The following is a 20,753-nucleotide window of genomic DNA, read 5'->3' as shown; positions in this document are numbered from 1 at the left end:
GGGCCTTACAAAAAGGATGGGGAAGGACTCTTTACTTGGATAGATAATGACAAGACAAGGCGGAATGGTCTTACACTAAAAGAGGATTCAGATTAGATAGTATGAGGAAATTCTTCACTGTAAGGGTGGTGAGGCACTGGAACAGGTTGCTGAGAGAAGCTGTGGATGCCCCATTCCTGGAGGAGTTCGAGGCCAGGCTGGATGGGGCCTTGGCCAACCTGATCCATTGGGTGGCATCCCTCCCCATGGCAGGGGGGTTGGAGTTAGATGATCTTCATAGTCCCTTCCAACCCCAGCCATTCTGTGATTCTTGTGTCAGGTGTGGTTCACAGGCTCTGTTCATAGATGAACACCCAATTCCTGATGTAAGCAGATGCCATTAAACTGAAAAATCAGAAATGTCTCAATTTCCTTGAATTTCCACAAATACCATCCTGAGATGGGACAGGTAACTGCACTTGAGGTATCCTGATTCATGCGCATTGTGGACCACATCATCCCTTGCTCACACACTGCACCTTTACACCTGTGCAAGATGGGTACTTTCTGAGCAAAGTGCATGTTTTGCTCTTCAGAGGCATGAGATGACACACAGTGTTGCTGTACAGCTTATGCTCTCTCTGCTACTCCCTGTGGGTAAAGAGATGACTGTGCACTGCCATGTGACTCAGATGCAGCTCTGCTGAAACCCACAAATTGATTTTGGGTAAGCTACATCACACCTGTATGTATACTTAAATGTAACTGTGGTACTTGTTCAGGGGAAGGACTCAAATTCTTATCACAGAAAGCTGGGGACTGAAAGCACCGTACCTGGTGTATTCAGAATGTGAGTTCTGTGTCATTCTGCAGGCACCTTGAGTGTTTGGGGTATGGATGAGTACAACTTCTACTGCTTGTCACTGAACTACTGCTGGAAATTGGAATACAGTGTTCCCTGGAGAGCTTGTCTGTCATGGAGCTCAAGAGGTTAATATGTAGTTATGTGATGATACTATAATTTTATATGCATCTGCAGATATGGGTAATAGACATTAAAGTGGGCATTTACATCCTTATTATGGGTCAGTACTTGATGTCATAATAAAAAAGTCACATCAGAAAAGTATGGGATAAAAATCTGATTATGCCCCTTTTGGAGTGTAAATGGCTTTAAAATTCAAATTGTCACCTGATGGGAGGATCAGGAAAGAGTCAGAGCAAGGGCAAAAGGGTGAAGCTGTGAGACACAAGGGGCAGGATAAGGAAGAAAAAGAGGCCAGACTAGGCCTTTGCTTGTACAGTTCATATCCATATGAATACTATATCCTATTACTTAGGCTCTTCATGTCATCTCATTAAACCTAAGCTTGAATGAAAGGTGGACTTTGCAATGTGGTGTGAAGGTCAATAGACCTCAGGTCTTCTGTCTTTCCACAGAGTGTAAATCTGGTTGGTGCTGTCGAGCCTGAAAGCTCATGTGGCTTAATGCAGGGTGTTCATTTGAAAAACATAATCAAAACTAGTAACAGAGTTTGTAAGGCAAGGCAAAAGCTGAAACTTTCTCTTGGTGCTGTCCTCAATAACTCCACCAATAACTATGCAACTACTGGCCCAGACCCGGAGGAGAGGGATGGATACTGAGACAGAGAAGAGGGCTGTGTAGGTTAAAAACCTAGAAGAAGAGTGAGGGCTACAGCAACACGTAGTATGGACTGAATATGCAGGTGGATAGATTAGGACGGTGAGTTCAGCTACAATCACACAGAATCACAGAATTTCTAGGTTGGCCATGCACTCATGTTGAATGCCTGTGGGAGCTGAAAGCCTACAGCATACAGAAACGTGGAAGAGTGCTGACCTTCCAATTTGCTGCTACTTTCTTATCCAAATACATCCTGCAAAGTCTTCACAGTTGGCTGTACTTTTAAGGTAATTATATTCTTAATTGAAAATACAGGGTGCAAATGCCATGGGGTGAGGTAAGCAGTTCATCACAGCTGATAGGGGAAGCCTTCTCCTCCCATTCCCACCCCACCGTCTTCCCATGCCTGGTTGTGATATCCTTGAACACCTTGGACACCCCTGAGTTGCATCAACCCCCTACCAGGAGACTAACTGGAGGGAACAAAAATACAAACAGCAAGAACAACAACAACAAAAAACCTGTTTTCTGCTGGTTTAATCAGTTGATCTGGCTGAACTGATGTGTGTGAGGAGTGCCAGAGGCAACACAAGGCATGAGGACAGGACTGGGCCTTGGGAGGAGGGCGGGCTGCGGGGGAAAGGCCTGGGAAAGAAGAGTGTGAAGGAGGGAGACTCACCCAACTGGCAGCACCAAGCTTTTAACTTTGGTGCAGTCACTCACAGACTTGTGCCCACTACCCCGTGTTCTCAAGGGATTCAGCAGCTCATGGCAACTCCACACGGTCTGAGGCTGCAAGAGGTGCTTTGCGGGGGCTGTAAAGTCACATGGAACTGCCTCACCAGGAACTGTGCTCCTCTTTGGGTGTTCCTTATGGGTTTTTACACCATAAAAAGGTAAGATGGGATATTTCCTGTGAGACAACTGCATATGCTGCCTAAAAAAGAGATTATGGCTGGAGGGAGTTTGGTCTGCTTTGGAGAATCTGAAGTGTCCTTGAGGTGGATTGCTTCCTGGGGGGTAACCTGTTTATCCTGTGTGGAGTAGTGGGCAATGGGGCAAAATGATGGTATCTCACTGAGCTAAGAAGGTGTGTGATGAGAACAGCCCTTTTGGTGAACAAGAATGTTACTAAAGCAGCCTGCTGTCCTCTGCAGCCACTTTCAGTAGAGCCTCAGAGATGTTGCGGCCTGCAAACAGCACGTCCCGCAGTGTCCCGGGAGGTGTGTGGCAATCTTCTCAAGAAAACCAGAGGGTCAGGAAAGCTAGAACTTCACAAGGATTGCAGAGCAAATCTGCAGCAGGTCCAGAAAGCTTGTGAAGTTGCCTGAGGGCCTTGTATTTCTGTCTGCACTGGTGGGACACGAGGAAGGCTCCAAGGGGCTGTCTGTTCAGTGGGTCGGTCAGACACCGAGCGGGCTGGTGGCAGCGAGCTGCCGAGCAGGGCCCGTTCAGCAATGAGCAGGTCCTGGGTTGTGAATGGCCACGTCGCTTGGCTCGGGTGGCTTCTGGCTGCCGAGAGAACAGGGATGGAGAACTCCGTCCCTCTGTTTGCAATTAGTGTTCATTATTAAATGCTGACAGTGTGTTCCCTCCTCTCATGTATCTGGTCTTTGTGCGCTGGGTGTTGGCGCAGGCTCCTGTGCTGTAATGTCTTGCATTAGCTGCTGTTGAAAGAAGTCCAGGGAGCAGTGTGAGCAGCTTTGAGGACAACAGGAGGGTGGCTTGGCACAGAAAGAGCAGGAGCAATTCTGAGGGAAGGATAAAAATGATTTTATTTAAGTGGGAGGCTGGCAGGGAGCAAACAGCAATGTGTCCATGCACATCTCTGGGCACAAATGCGATGCCAAACTGTTTGATGGGAATAAGGAGCCAGCTAGAGGGTATAATCGAAGGTAAGCTAGCCATGGAGATGGTTTGGGAGAGGATTTGTCTACCAGAGATGGTATCTTTGGGTGGATGGGTGGTGTTCAAGGTAGGAAGTTTGGGACCTAGAGGAGGAGACTACAGTTGCTGGAGATGACCATGGGGTAGGGAGACATAAATCAATGATAAGCGAACTCAAATTGTATGTGGAGGAGGAGGAGGAAGAGAGAAAAAGCAAAGAAAAGAATGGAAAAACATGAATATAACCTCTAGATCCCTAGCTGGTTTGGATAATAGTATAATAGGTGTGAAGGACAAGAGAATGACCTCTGGCTCTCCCATGGGGGAGAGAAGATTGATTCCATTGAGCACAGGTTGTGTACACAGCACCTAGAAGGTCTGAGGGGCAATATCTGGGTTAAATACTAAGGCACGTGCAATGGCTGCAATGCTGCAGCAGTGTGTGGGACACCAAGCAGCTGGCCCTTTTGGAGGTCAGGTCTTCCACCTGTCTGTAGAAATAATTCGAAGTATGGACCAGGAGATGGTGCGCCAGGATGCGTACAGTTTGGTTACAAGAAGGCAGCATCTTGAGAGCAGTTTGCCACCTGCAGCCCATCTGCTCAGAATAGTTGCAAGGATTTTAAGATCAGAAGTAAAAATAAAGGGAGTCAGTTGTTCTTTCTCAAAGGCCTGGATACCACCTTTCCAGCTTCTCTTCCTCTCCTGTCCTTTCTTCAATAAAGAAGTGAAACATTCACTGGGAATAATTAATGCGGCTTCCTGGAGCATTACTTGAGTAAAGGACTTGGTATGTTCCTTGATGCAGTGGGAGTGGACAGGGAAGGGTGTCATGAGGCCAGATTTGTCTCTGTTGGATGCTCTCAGTCACTGTTTGCCTGTGGCCTGACCGGTCACAGGCTGCCTGTGCCTGTCCAAGCCACATTCCCAGGACACAAGTGGCTTCAGGGGCTGCACCAGCTAGGGCTTTGATGTTCTCTGGTCTCCAGGAGAGGAGTGGGATGAGCAGGATTCTCAGGTATTTATTCATGGCTGGGGTCTGCTGTGTGTGACTGCCTCTCTGTGCATTGCCATTTCATCCTGTCAATAATCTGGTGGAGCTTCTGCAAGCGTTTCTCCAGAAATCTTTAACAGCACCAATGGCTGCTGCTAGTTATTTTAGGTATTTTGGATACATAGCTCTGGTAACCCAGAGCTCGCTTGTTGGAGCAAATTGAGGTCATCGCCACCAGAAAGATGCTCTGCTCCGGTCACTGCTCATCTAGCCCACTTGGAGTGAGCATCTTTATCTTTTCCCATCTCTTGCTTAGTCTTTCCTGGTTTTCCCATCCCTCTGATGTTGCTGTGCCACTGCTCCTCTCCCACAGCCTATGTTCAGGTGTGGCTGCTTAAAAGCAATCACTGTCAACATTTGTCATTAATCTGTTTCCATTTTTATTTATAAAAGAAAGAGAGAGAGAGAGAACGGAACAGCAGCAGTAGCAGGGCAATTGCAGATGAATAATGAAAGGATTCATCATAGCCATACCAGGATATATATATTTTTTGCAGCCAAGCGAGACGGATTCCCATCACAGCTCGGGGACTCGTTCCACACAACCACTCATCTTTCATGCTGGGGGGAAGGGAAAGGTGGAGACAGTATCATTATGGATGTAACGGGGCTCTGAAGTGACTGGTCAAGGTTGCTGCTTCAGTCACAAGGAAGCTGCTTACAGGAATTTTCTCTCCACCATGTATTGCTGCCTGGTGAGGCGGCTGCCTCCTACAGCAGGCTGCCACCTGAGAAAGGGAGGGAGGCTTAAGGCTGGTTAACGGGGAAACTCGCTAAGTGCTCACTAAGGAAGGACAAGATGGCCAGTGAGGAAGTAACAGGAGTGAGAAACTTGTCTTGGAACGAGGGACACGCTGATCATTCTTTTGCACCTATGTGTCTCTGGAGCCCTCCCTCATGTTCACGGTCATATCAACAACCAGCTTTCAGCTTGCCCTGTCCCACCCAGTTTTACAAATCCATCTGCCCTGTTGAGCACAGATGTTTTTATTTTCCTGTCCACTTTTAGTAAGTAGGGTGGAGGAAAGCTAGTCACGTGGACAATGCTGAAATATTCCCTGGTCCTGAGGGTGACAAGAGAAATAACTACCTTTAAAAAAAAAAAAAAAAAAAGGAAAAAAAAAAAGGCCCCAAACAGGCCTGGTTGATTTAGATAGGCATTCAAATTCCAAAAGATCTTTGTATTCTCCTGCCTGCCACGTCCAGGGGAGCCAGGCCATGCTCATCCTCTGAGGGTGGTGCTGATGCTTTAGCACAGGTTGAGCTCCGCGCCCCTGGGTGCGCCCAGCTGTGGTGCTGACGTCCCTCAGCAGAGGGAGGGCGAGCCCAGCTCCCCAGCCCCCGTGTACTCATGGGGAGGTGGTCCAGGGCAATGCTGTTGTCACCCAAGGCAGAGGTGGGCTGTGCTGAGTGATTCTCAGGGACACAAGTGCAGTTACTCTCTCTGCTCCTGGATTTTTGGAAAGAACCTGAGATTGGACCATGTATTTTTATCTAGGAAGGCCTAAAGCAGACTGGTTCACTGGGCAGAATGTTCTCATTTTCACATGCTGCAATGACTTGTTTTGCTGGTGAGCTTTTCCACATCAGCCCAAGAAAAGGTACAAAAGCCCTTATCCCAAAAGATTGTGTATTTGTCAGGCCTCTTGGCGTCCTGGAGCACTTCATGCACCTCTGGCAAGGCAGCAGCATGAGGGCATTCCTGCATTAAATCCTTCCTCCTGTTAATTGAAGAATAAGTGTCACTGGAGGTGATCCAGTTGGATGGAAGGGTGCAGTAAAATGCCACAGCTCAAGTGATCTTTAACAGGGGAAGACAAGCTGATACATTCCTTTGTTGGGTCCTTAGGGCTGTCATGTTGGCAAAGGGAATAAGAGCTCTGATCTTTTCTGTTCCAGACCCTTCTTTTAGTTCTCTCTTCTTTCCTGTATAAAATCCCAGCCTTGCCAGCAGTAGAGGGATCAGGGTAAAGGGACCCGTGTTTTAAGCTGTCCTTCCATTTCCCTCTTGTGCTTGGGGGATGCAACACAATATTCAGAAGCTTAGACTTGGTTTATGTTTTCTGCCATTCCCCCTTCCAACATAAATCTCCCTTTGGGAAACCATTTGGTCCATTTCCCCATATCCTGGCACAGAATTATGACAGATCATTATGAATTGGATTTTATTCAGTTTGGCTACACTAAATGCTCTGGAGTCCTGAAGGCCTGAAGAGAAATGACTGCCATTTAAGAGGAAAAAAAGAAGAAAAAAAAAAAGAGGAAAAAGCTGCAAGCACGCCTGGTCAATTAAGATGTGCATTCACATGCAAAAAGATCTTCATATTCTCCTATCTGCCATATCCGTTTGGATGTCATAGTAGATATAAATTCCCATCCTGATAAGGATCCTTGGTCAGTCAACACTGAGACAGGTTTTCTGTTAAATATGGAAACTGTAGGAAGGTGCTTGCTTATTCCAAAAAAGAAAGGTTGCTTCAGCCATGATAGGGCTCATCCTTGAACAACATTAGTTGAATCGTATAGTGTGTGATTAATAGCTTCCTACCTTTCTTCTGGAGGATCTTACTTTTATATGTTCATAGAATCAGATCATTAAAGGTGGTTTTACTTCTGTTGAGGCAAGACAGTGTTAATACTAATGGTGAACTCCTGGTCTTGCTTGCATGTAGCCATGTGCTTGGTCATTGGAGAAAAAAAGAATAAAAAAATCAGATTACTTGCATCTGTACTGTATGCGTACAAACCAGGGTTGAATGTGCAGGTGAGAAGACTTGGGCAGTTCTGAAAATGCTGTGCACTTTCTTTTATTTTGGCATTACAGATTCTAAATAGAAAGCTGGCTTTGTCACAGCCTGGGAGATTACCTTGCTTCTAACTTGTTCTTTCCAGGTAGATACAAATTGATGTGTAATAAATATATAGTACCGTGTCTGTGGAGTATAAAGTTCCCTTCTGACTCCAAACACCTTAGCAGCTGGTTTAAGAGGTCTCATCCCTTCTTTGTCAAGGATGTCAAGTCACCTTTGTCTTGGTGATACTTTTACTGAATTCTTTTGTTTCAAGTGATGGTTTTTCGTGACTCCGTGCAAGTGACAAGTTTGGGGCCTTCATTATTTGGCCTCCATGTCCGTTCTGTCTAGCCCCCTTCTCTTCCTCCCAAATGCTCCCAGCCAAACCAGGAGTTACTCAAAGACTATTTTTCTGTGATTTTATAGATATGGCTGTTTTTGCTATGTTCCCTTGTAGGTCACAGTTTCTGGGCCCTGCCTTGTACCCCCACACTAGTTCAGGTTGTAGAAACACCGTACAAGATTAAACATTAAAGGGGAAGACCAGTTTGCTATGAGAGGGTATCACTGAGATATTTCATGTTTAAATAATAAAGCTAAATTTTCTTTAGCCTTGAACAGTCTGTAAAATAATGCAAACAAGAAAATCACAGTTCTTGCTGAAGGCTTGCGATGCAGCATACAGACTTTTACTGGAGCTGTATCCTTCCAGCCATGTAAGCTCTTCGCAGTTGGAAATATTTAACACCCTATTAGTTTCTGATGTGTTCTTTAATATACTGGTGATCTCAATGTTCTCTAAGGGGCCTCAAATTATATTACCAGGTGCAGGTTTGCATAACCTGCTTTGAAATGCTTCACTCTATCTGATGTGTACTTGGGTTATTTTGAAGTTTTCATGGTGAGCATGCAGAGAAATCTGCATAGTGTCCAGTGAGTGGTGGCTAAAGAACTTTAAACTCCTTCAGCAAGGATAATGTGAAGATCAGTCACTGGGTGGCCTCCTGGAAAAGTTGTGCTTATATTTAGGAGATGTAAGGAGCGTTCTTTTAGCAAAGCAATCCATCGACCAAGGTGATACTCTGAGTGATTGCTGTAGCCTGGAAGATCATTGTAAACTTGCTTTCTATAGTCCCTCTATAGTCCCTAGAAGGTTCTGCTCAACACTGAAGTCTATCTAACCCTGATGTTTTACAGGCCTCAAATAGGAGTATCTATTGTCCAGAGATTATATCGTCCAAGCAGAGACAAGGTGTAGGCCACAGGTAATAAAAGAGAGGATGACACATGATCTGTGATGACATCAGTGTGAAATAAAAATGCAAAAAAAAGAGAATTCTTGATAGGTTCTTAGTTTTCAGAACCTGAGCCAGGGCATCCCAGGATACCAGCTAAAGCACACTGAAAGGCATCGGGGAAGACGTGTGTCTGAAGGCGTGTATAGGCAAGAAGAGGAACCAAGATATTAAGTAGTCGTCTTTGGGGAGCACAGCTTCCTCCCTTGTACTCTTTGCTCCTGTGAAAGAGGCATAAAAAGAGACCCACACTCGGTATAGATGCACTTGTGAATTGAGGCCTCAGTTGGGAGATGCCTTGCTGGTGACAGTGGCACGGTGGTAAGTGGTGTCCTGCTTTCTGTAGTCCCCATGCTTTGTGCTCTCAAGCTGTTCTTTCAGTGGGAGGATCCATTTCTCTAACAGCAATCTAGGAGGCCAAACCTCTGGGAACAGTACTTCCTGGGCTAACGCTACCAAGCGGAGGCAGTTCAGCAGTGTCTTTTCTGGATGGCTCAGCCCCCCTGGGCTGCTTGCCCAGGGTTTCTCTCTGCTGACTCCTTCCCATGTCTGATGGGATGAGTGCAAACAAGATATTCCCTTGCTGATTCCTGCAGCAGTTAGAAGAATCGATGAGTTTTAATGATTTCAGTCAGTTTGTACTGTACAGTTTTGGTTAAGGGACTGTGGTGACGTCAGGGGCATGGAGCTGTTTAATCTGAATTTGCATAGGTCTAAAATGTTGCAAAATGATGAAGGAGTTGGTTCAGCTGACATTGACTGAATAGCCATGGTGGCCAGCAGGCTCAGCAAAACCAGGGCAGGGACTCTGGGTTCTATCTGAGGAAGCATTTGGACTCAAGGAGCCTCTTAGGGACTGCAGGTCGGGTGTATGGGACAGGTCCTCCACAACCTCACTGTCCTATGGTCTGTGCAAGAGCTTATGTCCCAGGTGCAGAACCAGCTATTGCAGTCGTAACAAAATAAAACAAACAACAACAAAAAACACATACAAATTTTTATAATACATTCAACCTGAATACATAACATCAAAGTAATATTAGCACCCTAATTTGCAAGGTTGGAGGAGAGGCCAAAATGCAGCCATTTGCCCCCAATTCCTGTTAATAATGGAAGTTATTCTTCATTACCCCTTCCCTCTTGTCAGTTGCTGGGGAATCGAGGATGGTTCAGTGGCAGGGTTCTGGATGTCTCATCAGAAGTCAAGGCATGATTGAGATAGTGAGACTGGAAACACCTGAGGACAAGACAAAGACCTGCTCAGATGTGCCTGTGCTGTATCCCTTTCAAGGATAGGTAGAGTGAAAACCAACCCTTCGTATCTGGAATTGTTATGGGGTCCTGAATTTGCACTGAAATTTGAGGGAACAAAGGTTTCTCCTACAGGCTCGGTTGAGTCTTACCAGATAGTCCAGCTCTCCAAAATAAGGCTGGTCTTGGGCTGGTCTGTGCCCAGAACCAGGGGCTGTAATGGGCATGAGTTACCTGTCAGTCCCTGTATTTACACGTGCCCCTTGAAAGAGTGGTGAGGGGAGGAAGAGAGCTGGGCTGCCTAGTTGACCTTGCATCTATTTTTTTCCCCTGTTGTTTTTTTGTTTGTTTTTACTCTCTTTGCACGTGCTTCTAATTGATCTTGAAAAGAAGGGGCAGTTAAAGAAGACGTTAAGGTGAAATGAAGCCATAACTGTGCCTGGAGACTTTTATTAACTGTGGCAAAGTCCTCCGAGCTGCGTAGAAATTGTTTATTGATTTCGGTATGGCTGGGTGCTCCGGAGTAATCGCCCGCAGAACCGCTCGAGAGGGAGCAGAAAGGGGAGTGCTTCGCCAGCTCCCTGTTGCCTCCTGCCCCTGGCTGTGCTGGAGGTCTCCTCTTTAACCTGTAAATGAGCAGCCACGGCTGGTTAAATCTTCTTGCAGCTGGCTCCTGCAGCCCAGTGCTGGGCTCTGCCCTCCTGCAGGAGAAACACCCAGTGAAGGGATGCCTTGGGGAGGAGGTAACTTCGGAGAGTGCGTCGCACAGGTGAGCGTGGCACTGCTGGGACTTCAGCTGCTCTTCGACTCTGCTGGCTGCTGCATGTGGGATCTGGTGACTGTCGGTGATCTCAGAGCGTGCTTAGCCATGGGACAGAGTAGTTCTGTGGACTAACAAATGTGTGTTTCTTGGTGGTGTCTAGGAGAGGTTTTGGCTAGTACCCCCTGCCGTCTCTGCCAAAACTGCAGGATGCTGAGGAAGGGTGAAATGGCTGCATCTCCTGTGCCTGTCTGCAGGTCCAGGAGAACATCATCCCCTTCTGATATTTCTTGTGCTTGTTGTGACAGCGTTAAGGTGGCTGATGTCTGGATCATCAGACACAGAGCCCGGCTTTTATTGGTGTAATCCAGTAAACTGCCTTATACAAAGACTTTTCACAGGGAAGTTTTACACCATCGTCCTGTTGGAGGTGGGGTTTCTGAATGTTCACTTCCCAAGGAGGTGAACATCATCGTGGCCACACTACATCTTTTACATAAGGCCAGGATGTTTTTTTTTGTTTCTTGTCCAGAGTACTATGACTAAAGTGTGCTCCTAAAATATACTGGCCCCTCACTTCCAAGGAAGAAATGGAAAGGGAACCAATTTTATCAGCACTTTTTTGGATAAGCAAGGAAATTCTCTGAGACATGTTGTAGTTCTTGATACCCTCTCCTCTACAGGCAAGGTGCTGGTAATAACTGTTGTGGTTGATTTTATTCTCTCTCTACCAGAGTGGTTATTTCTACCACCTGGTAGCACAAGTTGCTTAGATTAAAGCTTCCTTCTGCAGAAGATTTCAGTGGCCTTCTATAGTGTGGTCATTAGATGAACAATATGCAAATGTGTATCTGTGTGGAGATGAAAAGAGGACATGCCCACTTATTAGGGTTCCCTTAGAGCTTTAGTAAGAACATCAGGGACTGGCGTTAGAAGAAGATGAAATAACAAACTGGGCTGCTTTCCTAATCATCTGAGTATAGGGGTGGAGTTACCAAAGCCTGAGTAAAGGTAATATCATCTTTCGCATCATTGGGAAAAATTTCAGGAGGCTGTGTAGATGCTCTAAAGATCTGTTTTCTGCTTTGAATGAACATTATGTTTCTTTAATGAAAAAGCTGGGGAAATGTGTATTAGTTTAAAATTTAATTTCCTACAGGCCATAATGTTAATGGAAGGTAAAATATCTCTAAAGTGTTGGCAATTTAACTCCCGTGTAAAGTGTTTTGAAATGGGATAAAATAATATAAATAAAAATTTGCATCTACCTAGAGAGTTCTCTGACAAAAATGATACATGAGCATAAGTGTTAGGAACAGCAGTAACACCTTCAACTCTGATCTTTTTGTTCTTTTTACCCCTGTAATAAAGTTCAAAAACATAACTTACTGTAGAATAAGGACAATGAATTATGCTGATGCTGGCCTGTGTACTTTGGCTGGGAGGTGTGAATGCTGTAATAGAAGCTGCATCAGCCTGCGCTGGTACTTCAAAGCATATACTGTGTATGTACATCACGTAAACTTTTGTAATGCTTAGTTGCTTGAATGAACTAAGAAGACTGATTTATTCTCTCTTAAAAAAAAAAAAAAGTCTCTTAGTTAAAGCTGCAAAACCTCCTCTTGTGGCATGAGTTCCCCAAGTGCAAGTTCTTGCTGGTGATGGCTGTAGCTTTACTACTCCTGTTGCCTGTTGGAGAGATTTTTGAGCCCCCACCCTTGGGAAGAACAAGCCGCCTTTAAATTCCTCAGTCCAGCACCTCAGACTGAAGGAGTTATTTTTAACCTGCCTTGACCTCTGCTTGAGCAAGAATAAAATAGGGATTGGGCGGAATATGACACAAATCAATAGGTTATCCCAACAGATGTGATCTTTGGCACCGTTTTGCCTTGGACACTTGCTGCAGTAACAAAGATAAATGGTGATTTGTTAACATTGTGATCTAGGGACTGGGTGGCTCAGTGGATCGTGTGGTGACCTCTGGCCTCTGGGTCTCCAGGCTCTGAACATCAAGATGAAATCTCATTCTGGTAGTAGGAGGGGGGAAAAAAGGTCCACAAGGGTTGGGTGATTTTGGTTCAGCGCTAATCAGAGTGCTCCACAAAACAATCCAGCAAGGACTGAATAGACGATGCCTCCTGGCAAAAAGGAGCATGGGGAATAGAGCAGGGAGTGTAGTGATAGGGAGCTAGTGGTCAGTTACTGTGGGCTATTGCAGTGCTTTTATGGAGTGACACGGGAGCACTCAGAACTACTTTGTCTCTTAGCCTACATATCAAAGAGGACTTGCACTGGGGACTGTTTGTGGCAGCTCTCAGTAAAAGGGAAATTGGTTGTATGAAATCAGCTTCCCTTTCATTTTCTGGGATGGTTTCTGCATTTCGTTTGACCCTTGACTGATTACTGAAGGATAGAAATGAGGGTCTTTTTTGGGAACTGAGCTGTTGGAAAGAGCAAATACAACTAACCAGGCTAGCTGTGAGCCAGTCATGTCTCCAGTGACCTTGTGCAATCTGTCCATATCTACTCAGAGCCATGTTGCACATCCTCTGTAGACAGCTTTTAATAAGTTCTCAGATGTGCACAGTCTGTCTTGCCGCAATCCATGATGGTGTATCCTGCTCAGGGTGCAAACAAATTCCTGCAACAGAAGTTCATCCAGAACGTCTGCAAGGATTCATAAACACTCGTCCAGGTTGTAACTAATCTTGTGCGAAGGGCCCCAAGCCACTGTGAGTTCATCTGCCTCGTCTTTCTTGTAATTCCCCTTACCATGGGGAGGCAGCATGGCAATGCCTCATTCTGAAGCTGCACCCTTCGACCTCCTGGCTCTGGAACTCCTTCCAGTTCTGCCTACAAGCCTGGCACCCTGCTCTCAGGTGCTTTGCCATGCTGTGTCCTCGCAGCCTTGAATAAACAAGGGAGCAAAATGCTTGCACCTGCTGTGGGGCAAGTGATCTGACTGCCTTATTGATGCATGCAGGATGTTTACCTGTTCCTCAAACTTTCCCACGTGATAGATACAAGGTTTACATGAGAGCTCGTGTTGTGCCTGGGACTCCAAAGTTTGCCTCTGTGATGACCCCCTGCAGCATCAGTCCCACTTTGTACTTTGCAATGGGCTGTGTGTTGCTGAGTTATAAAGAGTGATGATAATTATGTGGCTGAGAGTAGCCTCTCTCCTCATTTTAATTCATTCCACCAGTCTGTAGGTAGTATGTAAACCAACGAGTTGGAATTGCAGTGGGACAAGGCAGGCTTATGCTAGTCTCTCTGTTCAGTGCTGTCTTACCACTGACAGATGCTCTCAGATCTCAAATGGGAAGCCAGTTTTTAATCCATAAATTGCATACCATGTAGGTTGCTCACAGTATGCATTTGCTACTTCAGATGTAATAGAAGGAAGTTAGAAGCAAATAATTTTGTATTTTGTTTCCATCTGCTTATGAAGATGGTGGGAGACACTGTTTCCTGACAACTTTGCTCAGTCTTCCTTGTTTCAGTCCAGGACACATCTCAGTACCCTGCCCAGCTCCTCATGATATTTGTTCCTTCAGAGGCAGGTGTGCAGCCTGCCTTTAATCAGGAGCAGAGGTTGTAGCCCCCAGCTCTGCCCCTCTGTCTCCGTGGGGACACATCTCTCCCCGGTTTTCTTACCTGACAGTCCTTGGGCAAAGGTCTGCCCCCCTCTCCTCTGCAGCCCAGCCCAGAGCTTGTCATCCTGCCTTAGAAAAAAAGGAAGAAAGAGCCAAAGAGATAAGGCAGCAGGGTAGCAGCCTGACAAGACCTAGTTTCCGTTATATTTTTAGCCTCTGATTTTATTTTTCCCATTATAATTCTGAATTAACTGTTTCGTTGTTTTGTCCAGGCTGAGATCAAGCCTAACCAACCTAGAGTTCCCTGACAACATCCATTTGTCCTTTTCAGAATACGGGAATTTCACTATCACTGCTTCAGACTTTGCCTGAGTTTCATGGGACTTCAAAATTTTCATTTAATTATTTATTTTAAGTATTGAGTGAGATCACCAGCAAGATCTTTGGAGGCTCTTGGTATAAATTATCCTTGTCACACCTTGAAAACCTCCAAAGATGGAGATGGCACAGCCTCTCTGTGCAGCTTGTACCAATGTTTGACAGTCTTCATGCTGGAAAAGCTTTTTCTTCTATCCACTGTGAGCCTCTCTTGTTTCTATTTCTATCTGTTGTGTATTGCCATCCCTCCATGTACTTCTGTGAAGAGTCTGGCTCTTAATAAGTTCCTGGTAGGTGTCTGAATTGAATGTCTGCTGCTAGGTCCCTCCAAGGCCGCCTCTTCTCCAGGCTAAACAAGCCTGGTGCCCTCAGTCCTCCCTTGCAAGGCACATGCTCCAGCCTCCCTGGCCACCTTGTTCACCTTCTATTTAACTTGCTCCTATTTATCAATCTCTCTCTTGTACGGAGGCCCCCAAATCTGAATGCTATATTCAAGATGTAGTCTGTCAAGTGTTAATTGAAGGGAAATAATTACAGGCTGTGGTCCTGTGATTACAGCTCAGGGTACTGTTGGCCATTTTTGCTGCCAGGGCATACTGCTGGCCCTTACTCAGCTTACTGCCCATCAGGCCCCAGGTCCTCTTCAGCAGAACTGCTGCCCAACCAGGCATTGCATGCTGTGGACTGCTGCAGCGTCTTATTTCTTCCAAGGTGTGGGACTTCACGTTTGTCCTTGTTGAATGCCACAAGGTTCATCTTAGCCCAATTCCTGCAGCTTGTGTAGGTCCTTCTGGATGGCAGCCATGCTTTGAGTATATTGACCACTCCTCCAGTTTTGTGTCAAGTGTAAACTCGATGTGACAAAGCACATTCTCATCCTCCAAATCATCCACACAGATTTTAAACAGGTCGGGTCCCGGGATGCAACCCTACATACATCTTGTTACTGACCTTGAGGCAGTATGTAACCATTGCCCTCTGAGACTAATCTTCCAATCAAGTTTTAACCCATTTATTAGCCCGCTCATAACAATCTTGGATCAATCTGGAGATATTCTGGGAAGCAGTGTATCTTGCCTTCCCTGAGGAGGGAAATGGACCTGTACTCCAGCCCAGCAAATGTTGTCCGTATGGGAAGGACACATTTGCCCCACCATATTCCTTGAGAGATGTTCAGATAACAAATAAATTGATTTTTTAATATATTTTTTTTCAGGCCTCAGAATGAGATAGAGCATTGGTCTCATTCTTCTTGAGATATCTGTCAGCATCATCATTAGTGATCCACAGGCAAATTAAATGCAGCAGTTGTAACTGAAGCTGCAAAGTTCCTCTGGATGTTGAGCACTTTCTGTGGCCACTTCCTACTTGTGAGAAGCAGTGAGGAGCTTTCCAGGGCTGAATGTGACTTTACATCCACTGACATCTCTATACGTGCAGCTTATATAAATTCTTGAGCTCTTCAGATTGTACCTTGGTTTTCCTTATTTCCAGCTTTAGTGTAAGATGATGTGAGCAGAAATGTGCTCGAGAGACTGGAAGCAAGGGATAGGGACGGTGGGAGTATTGAGGTTCTTGTGGTGGAGGTATCTCCTTGGAAACTGAGATGGAAAAGAGAAAGAAATGAAGTGGAGCTCTTAAGAGCAAGTAATGACATCTGTGAAGACGGTATGGAGAGTAAACCAGGCCAGGCAAGTGCTCTGAGATTGTGGTTGCTTTTGCTTGTTCACTCACCTTTTTGGCTGATATCTTACATGTATCTGAGTCCTAGTGAATCTGCTATGTGAATCTGCTATATGAAATCCCATTAGCAGTGTTCATTTGTTCTCCAGATAGGAAAGAGAATGGAAACTGAAAACCGGTCGGAGGATAATCATTGTAAGTTTGAGACAGAAAGATCTTGTCTTAGTCATTGAAAAGCTGGTATGTAATAGCATGAGATGACCAGTGAGGTGGGACAGGGATCAGCATTCAGCCTGGTATGATTAATCCTTTTCATTAATCTGCTTTCCTCCTCTTCTATATATCTATTAATTAAATCCACAGAGGAAACTAAATTGGGAGCACTGTAACCAGTGACTGCAGCATGGAGATGCCAAAGGGATTTGGAAATTGGAAACAGTGGTAAGAAATAAAGGTTCCTGGTGCCAGGAGATGTTCGAGTGAAAGCAAACCAGATTGAACATGATATTTGGAGAAGAGAAGCCTAACAGACTGCAGTGCCAGGAGGATGTGCAGCCATGTGAGGTTAGTCATTTGGTATCTGGAGACTGGTAGGTTACTGTCCATGGGGGGAATCCTAAGAATGTGTTCCTTGGAGAGACAAACGAGTCTGACTCACTGTTTGTGGAAGTCAGTGGAAATCCTCCCAGAGGCCTCCGTGAGGTTTGGATAGACATGTAGTCTGTGTCTGAGTGCTGATGGATTAGCCAGTGGGAGTGTGGTCAGAAGCACTGTGCGTACAGCTGGGTCTGTGAGCATGCTCTGGAGAGGAGACCTGTGCCCTCTGTAAGGAGCTCTGCCTTTAGGGTGCCCTCAGGGCAGTGTAGTTAATAATGACAGAAGGGGTCTGAATGGGGTCCAGGTGTGGGATCAGAAGGATTTTGCTGCAGTGCAGGAGCAGAAGGCTGATGGAGGTAAATGACGGAGGGAAATGAGTGCAATCTGTAACCAAATGCACTGTAACCAACCTGCTCTGTCCTTCTCCAGTATTTCCTTCTCAGCATCTCCAGAGAGCTACTCAGGCATGGCCACCCTGATCAACACCATCCCCAGAGGAACTTGTTGTGGAGAAACAGAGGAGCAGGGAAGTAATGAAGTCAGTGCTAGGGAGGTGTTAATGTGGGTGAGCCAGGCTCAGGACCAGGGCTTCCAGGCTTTTGTTGTGGCATTAGACTCTGTGTTCTCTATTTAGCGTTTGAGAGACAAAATGGAGCAGTAGGGCTCTTGGAAGAGGTTAATGTTCACCCTTTGTGCTGTTGGGGAATCTGCCTTGTTGTCAGGCCTAGACTGTGTTGGGCCATTGCTGCAGGTTATGCTGCCTTATGGCCCTGACATTCCTGCTTTTCAGCTGGGACATGTGCTAAATATGCCCCTATTTTCTCCACTAGCTAGAGGTGTGATCTCTCACATCACCTTGCTGTCCAGAGGACTCTGGAAACACATCCCATGAAGAGCAGGTCTGCATTTCTCACAGCTGGGAGCTATGAGTGCTGTGCTGCTCTGCATGGGACTATCCAGTGAGAAGGGCCTTAGATGTCCCCAGAGGTGCTCATGCAGTGATGAAGTCTCTACGCAGTCCTTGTAGTGCTCCAGTGAGGGGAAATGAGTGGGTTTTTCTTAGGGTGAGCTTGTACTCACCAGTTTGGAGAGGGTCTGCTGCGCCTATCTCATCCTAAGTGTAGCAGGTTAAAGGGAACGTATAATGCAAGTGTTTTCATAGGGTAGCATCAATCCTGATGCGACCGAATGTTGGAGCTGGCTGGTCCTGGGCAGTTATGCCATGTGGGGAATGCTCTGTGCAAGGGGTGTGTGTGTCTGTGTGTGTACGTTCATCTTTAGTGGGTTGTCAGTCTGTAAAGGTCAGGAAAGGGCAAGGCAGAGCTGGGAAATGTAACCAGGGAAGGAAGATTATCATTTTTTCCCTTTGATGGCTTTTTGTACCCTGCAGTGCTTTGTAGCCTGACCCCAGCACGCTGGGTTCACATGGCCGGTGCAGTTGTTCTGCCTCTGGGTAACAAGTCAGGCTTATCTTCCTGTAGCTTCTGGTGCCCACAGCTATCTCCTCATCTAGAGGGGCAGAGGAGGGAGGTCTGGAGAGAAGGTGCAGAGGAATTACACAGAAAGGAGCCATCCAGCACTTGAAATAGACCTAGGTGGGCTGAGATGCACAAGTTATCCCACAGGTTGGCACCAATTATCTGCCTGCTCCTTTTGTGCTCTCTCCCAGGGTGGTTGATATAGGGTGCTCCAGGAGAGCTGGGTTTGGGCATGGAGTCTGGAGGGTAAGTTATTTCTCCTGCTGGTTTGAGGTTGACTTCAGCCTCCACGTGTGGGTGTTCTTTGCCTTTTCTCCTAGAAGGTGGATCTGGTTGGTGGTGCCTTGGCCAGGCGAGGGGACAGCTGTGTACAGTTCTAATCTTTTTCTGGAGGAATGTTCTGTAGGAAGACTGCTACCCTGCAGTGTGCAGAGTCCTGCCAGCTTATGAAGTTTTGGGGAAGTAGGGCACCACTTGCTGCAGGTTTAAATTGGATCTCTGTTGAGATTATAATTTATATTTGTATCCTAATGTTAGGAAGCAGATTATCCCAAACTACTCTGAGACTCTTGCAGCAGGTTTTGGCTGCTGTTAGCGAGAGAATAGATGACTGGAAAGCCTGTATAGATCACCTCATAATTCATACTCCTAATTAATCCTATTTTAAATCCTGCTTAATCAGTATCTTGACTGCTACCTGGTGGGGGTAAATCCCGTGAGTTAATGTGGCTACATATATTCTAAATGAGGACTTGCTTTTTGCTGTCATTGAATGTTGTGCCATGCTCCTATGGCAAAGAAGCATGTTGCAGTGGCTTCTTCAGGCACTTTTATCTCTCAGCTTTGCACTTCTCTTCCTCCTGTCTTCATCCACAAGTTATCCAGTGCTAACTGACTGTGGTAGCTCTCCCTGAGAGAGAGCATAGTTCCAGTGTGCTCTTTATAGTAGTATCCGAGGAAGGGAATAAAAGGGTAAAGGCATTTCTCCTCAGAGGCAGTGCTTCTGTAGAGTACAGAAAATAGGGACAAAAATTCCTATCTATTATCACTTAGTATTTCCTTCCTGGGGTATCTGAATGAGTGGTGTTTTGTGCTTTTTTTTTTTTTTTCTTGACACTGCTGTAGAATTAAAGGTCATTGCCATTGAAACGTCTGTTTCCTGTATTCATCTGGAAATTCCAGCCCTATGGAAGTGCTGAGGACAGTCTGCCCTGTCCGGCTTTGGCTGATGCTAGATTTCAATCCCAATTGTCTGCCCTTCCATCTAGCTTTGTCAGTCTGAGGTTCTTCTGAGTCCACATTTACCTTGATTAATTTAAACAAGGCTGTCATCTGCAGTTTTCTACCAACAGTTTTCAGGTCACTCATAATATATATCAGTAGTCCTAGCACGGACCCAGGTGCAACTGAGTTTTTGACCTGTTCTTTTGCTGATGACTAGCAATGATGTTCATCATTTACTAACATTTTCAGTTTCATCCAATCTCTCATTTGTGACAGAACTCTCGCTCTACAGGTGCTTGTTTTCCAAAAGTGTCTCTGGAAGAAGAAGAAAAGAAATAAAAGCATTATCTGAGGGTCCAGACTGTGAGCTGGTTCCCACACCAAGGTGTTTCAGGTGTAATTTGAAAGTCCTTGATTCTAAGCAAAGGACCAACTCTTGTTCCAGAGTGATAGAACTGGCTTAATTGGTAGTCATAAATTGGGCTGAGAACTGTAACTCCAGCTTGCATGGGCATGGGTATCAGGCCTTTGGGTGAAGCTATCACGGAGACACCTTTCAGCGTAGCATTTTATTCTTCCCACACAGCCATCAGGGGTGAGCTGAATCTCTTGTATTAGGGACCTACATAGGTGCTCACTAGAAAAGCTGTGATGTAGTGGGAGGAGGCACGCTGCTCTTGAGCATCTACTCATGCTTAGGTGCCCTGAGTTCAGCCATAGCAAAGTAAAAGGCCACTGCTGTTCCCACTCATGGGAAATGGGATATGACATTGAGTGGTTATCAGAGATACATGTAGCTTTCTTTGCACACTTTACGCTTTAGGAGTCTCCTTTAGGCTAATTTCATAGCGAGAAAGATGAGCACTGAGGAGTTAGGAGGCTGGTTTTGTGGTGGCACTTCACCCATGAGAAATCACCGTGGAACTGAGGTTTCTCTGGGATTTGTGGACGGAGGCACTCGGTGCATCCCGCTGTCTAACACTCAGCTCTCCCCTTGTTCCAATGCCCCTGGTTCCCGGCAGTGCCCAGCCTCACAATGCTGCTGCTATTCTCCATGCACTGGCATGTGCTTCCCAGGTGCTCGTACCCTCCTGCTTCTGAGGCTGACCCTGTGATGACAGCTGCCTGGCTGCC

At 45.9% G+C, this 20,753-nt stretch overlaps 1 protein-coding gene across 4 annotated transcripts in view; it reads left to right on the top strand.

The window, feature by feature from the left end:
* Window positions 1–4,389: 4,389 nt before the first annotated feature.
* Window positions 4,390–20,753, top strand: part of ESRRB (estrogen related receptor beta) — a 162,022-nt gene continuing 145,658 nt past the window's right edge. For 2 of the 4 annotated variants that reach the window (XM_005013869.6, XM_021268424.4), the window contains exon 1: window positions 11,535–11,674. The gene's annotated coding sequence lies outside the window, so the exon portion shown is untranslated. Of the gene's footprint in view, window positions 4,530–11,534; window positions 11,675–16,683; window positions 16,885–20,753 lie in introns of those variants that run through there. The other 2 variants (XM_038180210.2, XM_072038432.1) reach the window with 2 other exon arrangements.

This window comes from Anas platyrhynchos, chromosome 5 (assembly GCF_047663525.1).
Source record: "Anas platyrhynchos isolate ZD024472 breed Pekin duck chromosome 5, IASCAAS_PekinDuck_T2T, whole genome shotgun sequence".
NCBI classification, from domain to species: domain Eukaryota; kingdom Metazoa; phylum Chordata; class Aves; order Anseriformes; family Anatidae; genus Anas; species Anas platyrhynchos.
Note: the sequence above shows the minus strand (reverse complement) of the source record. Positions and strands in the feature narration are given on the sequence as shown.